Source organism: Nyctibius grandis, chromosome 9, assembly GCF_013368605.1.
Source record: "Nyctibius grandis isolate bNycGra1 chromosome 9, bNycGra1.pri, whole genome shotgun sequence".
Taxonomy (NCBI): Eukaryota; Metazoa; Chordata; class Aves; order Nyctibiiformes; family Nyctibiidae; genus Nyctibius; species Nyctibius grandis.
This window is the reverse complement of record NC_090666.1, coordinates 22,693,433-22,700,111: the sequence shown is the minus strand read 5'-3', so window position 1 is coordinate 22,700,111 and position 6,679 is coordinate 22,693,433.

The following is a 6,679-nucleotide window of genomic DNA, read 5'->3' as shown; positions in this document are numbered from 1 at the left end:
TCGCTTCTTGTGGCAGAAACTCAGTAATAGACCACTACTTTCTGTGCCCGTAGAATCAGGAGAGTGTGCTATTTGTAATTTTTTTCTAGCCAAATAATTGTGTGAATTTCATTTGCTCTCTCCCTCTCCCATAGGACTAGGTAGTGAAATGCCAACATCAAAAAGTAATTATAAATATATGTAATACCAAATTATACATCAACATAATTGCAGTAATTACAAGTACTACTCTTGCATTCCAGTGTGGCCCAGTGTCATGACAGATTAAAACATTAATCTCTACCATACATTCACCAACAATGTTTTATCAGTCAAGATGACCCAACGTCAGAAGATGCAGAAAGTAGAATTGAACACACCAAAACTGTTCCCTGTGGGCCTAAAAACTACAGTCTTGCAACCATACAAACATTAGAGACATTTGCTTTGATAGAGTAGCATGACTGAATTACATCTTACCTGTGTCAACTTAATCCCACATAGCCAATGAATGGATAAATGTAGCCATTCCCTGCAGTCTTAGCTGGTGAGAAGATGATTGATCAACTGCATCGTGATATGAATTAGAAAGCTTTGCCAGCTGAGACTCATGTCTCAAAAATCTGCAACAGCTGGGATTTTTTGTAAACACCTTTAAAATACAATGTAGGATAGAAGTGAGACAACTGGCTGCCCACACTTTCTGGCACTGATACCTATTTATATCACAAAACTAAGCTGACTAGCAACTAGTAAATGAATATTTCTTGGATGAATTTGGTGCTTACGTTCTGTGTGAAAAGAATTGTATGTTATTTCAACACAACTTTATCTGAAAATAACTGGTGTTTGATAGAGTTATCATCATTACTATGCATTTATTATCTATAAATTTATGACAATAACATAAAAGAAGCATCTATAAATGGCATAGTGAAATATTGATTGCTTTTTCAGTGGCATCTTAGATGAAGATTTTTAACCAAGCCTTTCCAGATATCTGTAACTAATTCCCCACATACCTTTTTGATTCTCTAATCATCTGGAGTTAATGTTTCCTTTTTCCATTTGGGATGAGACTATCTCTGCAGTATTTGGGAATCTTCAAGCAAATTCAAGTGGTTACCCCTATCTGCACAGAGGAGACAAAGACCTTCACAAGCTGAGCTACTGAGAGTAAAAGAGACTTGTCTAAATGTTTCTTAATCTTCTCTTTGTCTACACCTGCAATTGTAAACCAAGGTAAGCATTAATTCAGTTAGAAAAACAAACAGCTGATAGCCAATTGCCAAAAGGAAACTAGATGCTAATGTAAACATGGATGAAATCTTATGATATTACCTAAGAACTTATTTGAGGGAAGTTCTTAAGCATCCTTTCTTATCAGCTCCCCTTAGACCCAGGTCAAATATTTCTCTTCTATCATAAATTAGCATCTTTAATGTGCATTATAGGGGTTTTACTTAATTGCACACCCTAGATTTTCCATGTTACAATTTCTTTCATCCTAAATAAACTGACTTTTTGTTTGAGACCAGATTGCCGTAATTGTGGATGTGTCAACATCGATGTATTATATGTTCCTCCATCAACAGTTCCTTTAGCATGTTAGTCATGTTCTCTGTCTACAGTTCTGTGATATTTCCCATAAACACTTCAAAAAAAATGGCCTTTGTATGTTGGCATGCTTTCTAATTTTAAGAGCATCAGCATTTGCTATTGGGAAAGATACCACACGATGCTTCTATTTATTTTCCAGACCACTTGTAACAGTTACTTGCTTCTGTATGTTTTTTTTTCTTTAATGTATGTTCTATGTGAAACACTTTCATATGGGCATTGCTTTGTCTCATATTATTATACCTTTCCCAGTTTGTGTCCCAGCATGCACTTCAAACTGTACAAATCTCCCATGAATGCTAATATTCAGACAAATGATTAAGATATGCATATCAGGTCAGTTTGGTAATTGCCTATGTGCATACTCCTGGCTCGTGAGAGTATAACTTTGCTTAAATATTCTTTATTGCAGGTTACTTGCATTATTTTATATTTGTCGGGAGCTAAGAGCCCCCACAAACTTTCTGCAGTTCAGCTGACTAGTGGCAACTTGAATGCAAATTCTTATCTGCATTTTGCAGACAAAGAAATTTAACCTACTTTAAATGTATCCCAAACAGCTACTATTGCTTACTAGTTTCTTAAAGTTCTCTGAGCAATCTTGTTTTCTGAAAAAACAATGGTTAACTTGAGCAAAGTTGGGCAATTTCATAGCTCATGTCCTGCATAGGGGAAAGCACACAACTTTTTTGCCTTTAAGAAAAATGTTTCATTCTTACTTCCAAATTTGTCCATTTTTTCCTCTCAAAAATATAGAAACAATGCAATCTGAACAATCTGCTCACACCTTTCAGCTTCTGGTTTAGACACCAATTCTACATTTGACTGATTTGGAACAATAAATTGGTAAAAGCATATTTTATCCTGAAACTTAACTGTGGCAAATATTCTCCTGCAGCTGTTTATCCCTTAGACAGTTCCTTCCAGAAACCCAGGGACTCCAGCCTTCCTTTTATCTCAGTAAAGTGGGCTGCTTCGGTGAGTTTATGCTTCAATTTAACTGTTTCCCAACTAGGTAAACACTTAGCAGCAAACAGTATGTTTCAAACATTGCCAGGATTGGTACAATACTTTTTAAATGGTGTCAAAAGGTCTGCTGTTTACTGCAATGCAGGACTGAAATTTACAATGGTGCCTGAAACAAGCAACATACCCCCCTCAATTATTTCCTGTCGTCTTTACTCTTACCTCACCTAGGCTGTAATCTCTTCAGTGAAGGAACTGTCTGTATTTTGAATTTTGCATAATAACAGATAAAGTGTCAAAGCTCAATGATTAACAAACTCTGTTAAAGATAAATCTCAGCAGAAGGCATACAGGACTGCAAAGGCTGGACTTTCTCTAACGAGGTCTGCATGAAACTTTGGACATACTGTACTATTTGTTACAAGCAAATTCCCATTTTAAGCAAGCATATGCAAAAAATGAACACAAGTTGAGCACATTTACACATACAAGGGCTAAGAGTCCTTGTCAAACAAGTATAACAAAACTCCTCTATCTTTCAGAAGCTATAGTAATACATTGCTTTTAGCTATGATTTTTTTTTCCCATAGATACATAATCACGGACTTTTACTAAGGAATACTATAAAGGCAGCACCACCTAGTGGTACCAAACCCCCAGTGTAGGGTTTTCAGTGGTTTCCTTGAAGAAAATTAGTTTGGAAACCAGAGGGGAAACTCTCAGATGAAATTTTTTTTAAAATACCCACATGACATCTACATGTTTTGGTTTGGTTTGGTTTTTTTTTTTAATTCAGCATGAACATGAATAAATAATATTTTCAGGCTCTGGGTATACATTTACTTATTTTATGTGAAAGGGAAAAACATATGTGAATATGTGTATTAATCAGAGAGGATAAAATATATTTCTTTTTTGTGCATAGATATATATATATAAATATATTTTTTAAACGCTCAGGTATTAAAATAAGTACTACTGACACCTTCCTATCTAACATTATTATTTACTAGTGCCGGTGTAAAATTTAGATGAAAACCTATATATGAACAAGAAACATCCGGCAACTTTGGACCTCTTCCCTAATATTTTCCAACACCCATTCCAGTGAACGATAGCTTATCTTGCTTCAATATATACAGTCCATGACACAGACAATCACCTTGCAAAAATCAGACTGATCCAATATGTAACACCAGTTGGACTTGTCTTCCATAGTGATTGTATTGGCACATGTATTTATAAGTAGCTGTACAGTGACTATAACTTGGTAGCATTTAAAATTATCTTAGCATCTGCTTTTCACACAACCCTGTAAATCCTCTATTGACACTTCAGGAGGTGAAAAACCCTCCAATGCATCTCCCTCCATGGGAGCCTGCCATTGCAAACTAACATTGTTCTGGAAAAAATGAGAATTAATGATTTGTTATATCCCTTTAGAGTCTTTCTCTGGGCATGCACAGGGAAAGTTTGGCACTACCAAAGGTGTAGTGGGTTTGGGTTTTTTTTTTTGTATATGGTGCAAATAGCACACACATCAGGCACCCAAACTACTCTTGCCTCATCCCATTTCTCTCATCCTCCCCCATCTTACGTGCAGTCCACAGCTCACCTCTCTGGTTCCTTAACTTTGATCTCATATATGCTTCCATAGATTATTTATTTGGTATAGCCCCAAAGTCTCCACTCTGCATAGCCCTCCTACTGCCCTTCCCCAGTCCTCTGCATGACAGCACAACTCTTCTGTTTCTAGCTCCAAACACACCCCCAATGCCTACTTCTCTTATGTTCACAGCTGCCAGGCATGCTACTCTCCATCTTCACAGCCACATCAATGCTGGGGTATTTAAGGAGCTCATAAGTTTCATTCACCACTGGCATATAACTTTGCTGGAGTTGTGACTACTTCACCATTGACCTCAGAGATTCCCTCCACGCCTATGTACCTACAACAGAGCAAGAAAAAACAGAGCAGACTGACTGAATACAGTGATTCTAGTTAAACTGCCACTTTATAGAATTGTTTTCACCAAGCTCCATCATTTCATGGCTGGTTGGGGTTCTTTTTTTTTTTTTTTGTCTTCATAATTTCTCACAGTAAATTCATTCTAAACTCTCATTCTCCTGATGGCTTGAAACTTTCTGCACCAGTTTATTCATTGCCAGCTGGTGATACTTCTTTTGGGCAAGCATTGCCCTTTACCTTAAGAAGTAAACACCTTAACTTGAAAGTATATGAAGAGAGCATTTATTTTCTCTCTCAGTATTCACTTTTCTAGACTAAGTGAATATTTTTGAGGATACGTTTAGTCTCTTGCAGACATCCATGTTTCTGCTACCTGCTATCTAATCCGACTGGAAGGCATGTAATCAAGTCAGCACAGTTTTGCATCCAAAGAAACAAGTTCTCCTAAGCCCATCGTTACATGGCTTCCAGATGTGCCAGGGCTTATGGTCTGCTTAAACCACGGGGAAGCAGAACAAAAAGCATTGTAGTATAACCCTTTCTCCACTCACAGAAACTTTATTAAGCTGATAATCTTAGTAGTTGCCTTATCTGTTCAAATTAAACTCCACCTTTCTTGAACACATAATCACACTGTACCTAGCACTTAAGATGCAGTCTCACCTCTTCTTCCCCAGTTTCTATCAGAGACACTTCATCTCATACATCCTAGGCTGTATTTTTCATTATTCCAACACACTTACAATTTCTAGTCATCTGTGATTACCTAGGTCTTCCTCTACACATTTAATTTTCAACTGGTGAGCTCCTCAAATAAATTCTTTTTATTCCCTACATACATGTCTTTTGCTCTTAAATTCCATCCCATCTCTATTACATTCTGGGTTCTGTTGTTTTGGGTTTGTTTATACTTTATGCCTTCACTCTTTATATCGTTAATACCCTTCTATGTATTGAGCAATTATCATTAATCAAAACATTAAATTCGAATCAGTCCTAGGGTACTTAACTTTCCTCCAGAATGACAGTACTCATAATATTATCTCTCCTTCAGCCAGGTCATTACACACCTTAAATTCTTGTATGATTCTCCATCTTTTCTAGCTGAACTAGCAATTTCCCATGTAGCAGTGAATCTTCCAGTTCTATCCAGCAAGTTAAAAAGTAAGATGCTGAAGAAAAACGCAATTATAAATAGCAATTAAAATAAGAACCAGGACTTGTAAATTCTGTATAAATATTTTATTATGTATAAAAGACAACTTACATGGATAGATGCTCTATTAAAACAAATCGCAGGCTTTCTGTTTTCGTGAAAAAATTCAAATGCTTTTAAGAGCATTTTAGAACGCCTCTTCCCTCTTCTACAGTGATGTATTACTTACTGACTGATACCAAGTAGCAAATGTACCACAACATAGCAGTGGCTGGTATTTCTAACGATGCTACGACTATGCAAAAGAAGGGCACCATACAGAATCCAAATTTGGATTCAAGGCTTGGGCTCTTTGGTTCCCAAGTCAACAAAAACAGGCAGAGTTATGGAGTCAAATTCCCGATCTGCAGACTTTTAAACAGACCTTTGCAAAACTTCTCCTTCGGGATGTCAGCTGGCTCTGGCAAATACAACTCTCTTCATTCTATTTAAGACAGGGATAATTAGAAGTAACAATGGGAAAGAAAAAAAAAAGGAATAACGTGAAGCCTTGGCAAACAGCATCGGAAGGCAAGCTCATTCAAGGACAAAGCCCTCTGCAGATTACCTGTTTTTCTTATAGTACATATATACGCTCAATACAGGATTAACATTTTAAAGTCATCATGTAAGCATTTAATCTTCTCACAGATCAGATCAAGTTTGTTTAGTGTTATTATTTTATATACAAGATCCATACAAAGGAGATTTTTTGTTTTTCTTTTGTCAAGACCTTGAAAAGGCACTACAAAAAGTGACCAAAATACTACAACAACGTGACTGTAGTAGTTTGCTATGTGGAATTTCACGTACACCATTAAAAACTACAGTGTGTTATTTAATTTGTAACCTGTCTTTGATGACTTCTAGCTAGATGAGCAAAGAATAATTGTCATTTTAAAAACTGAGTTGCACAACTTTTTTCTAACTCTACATATGGCTGAAAAGTT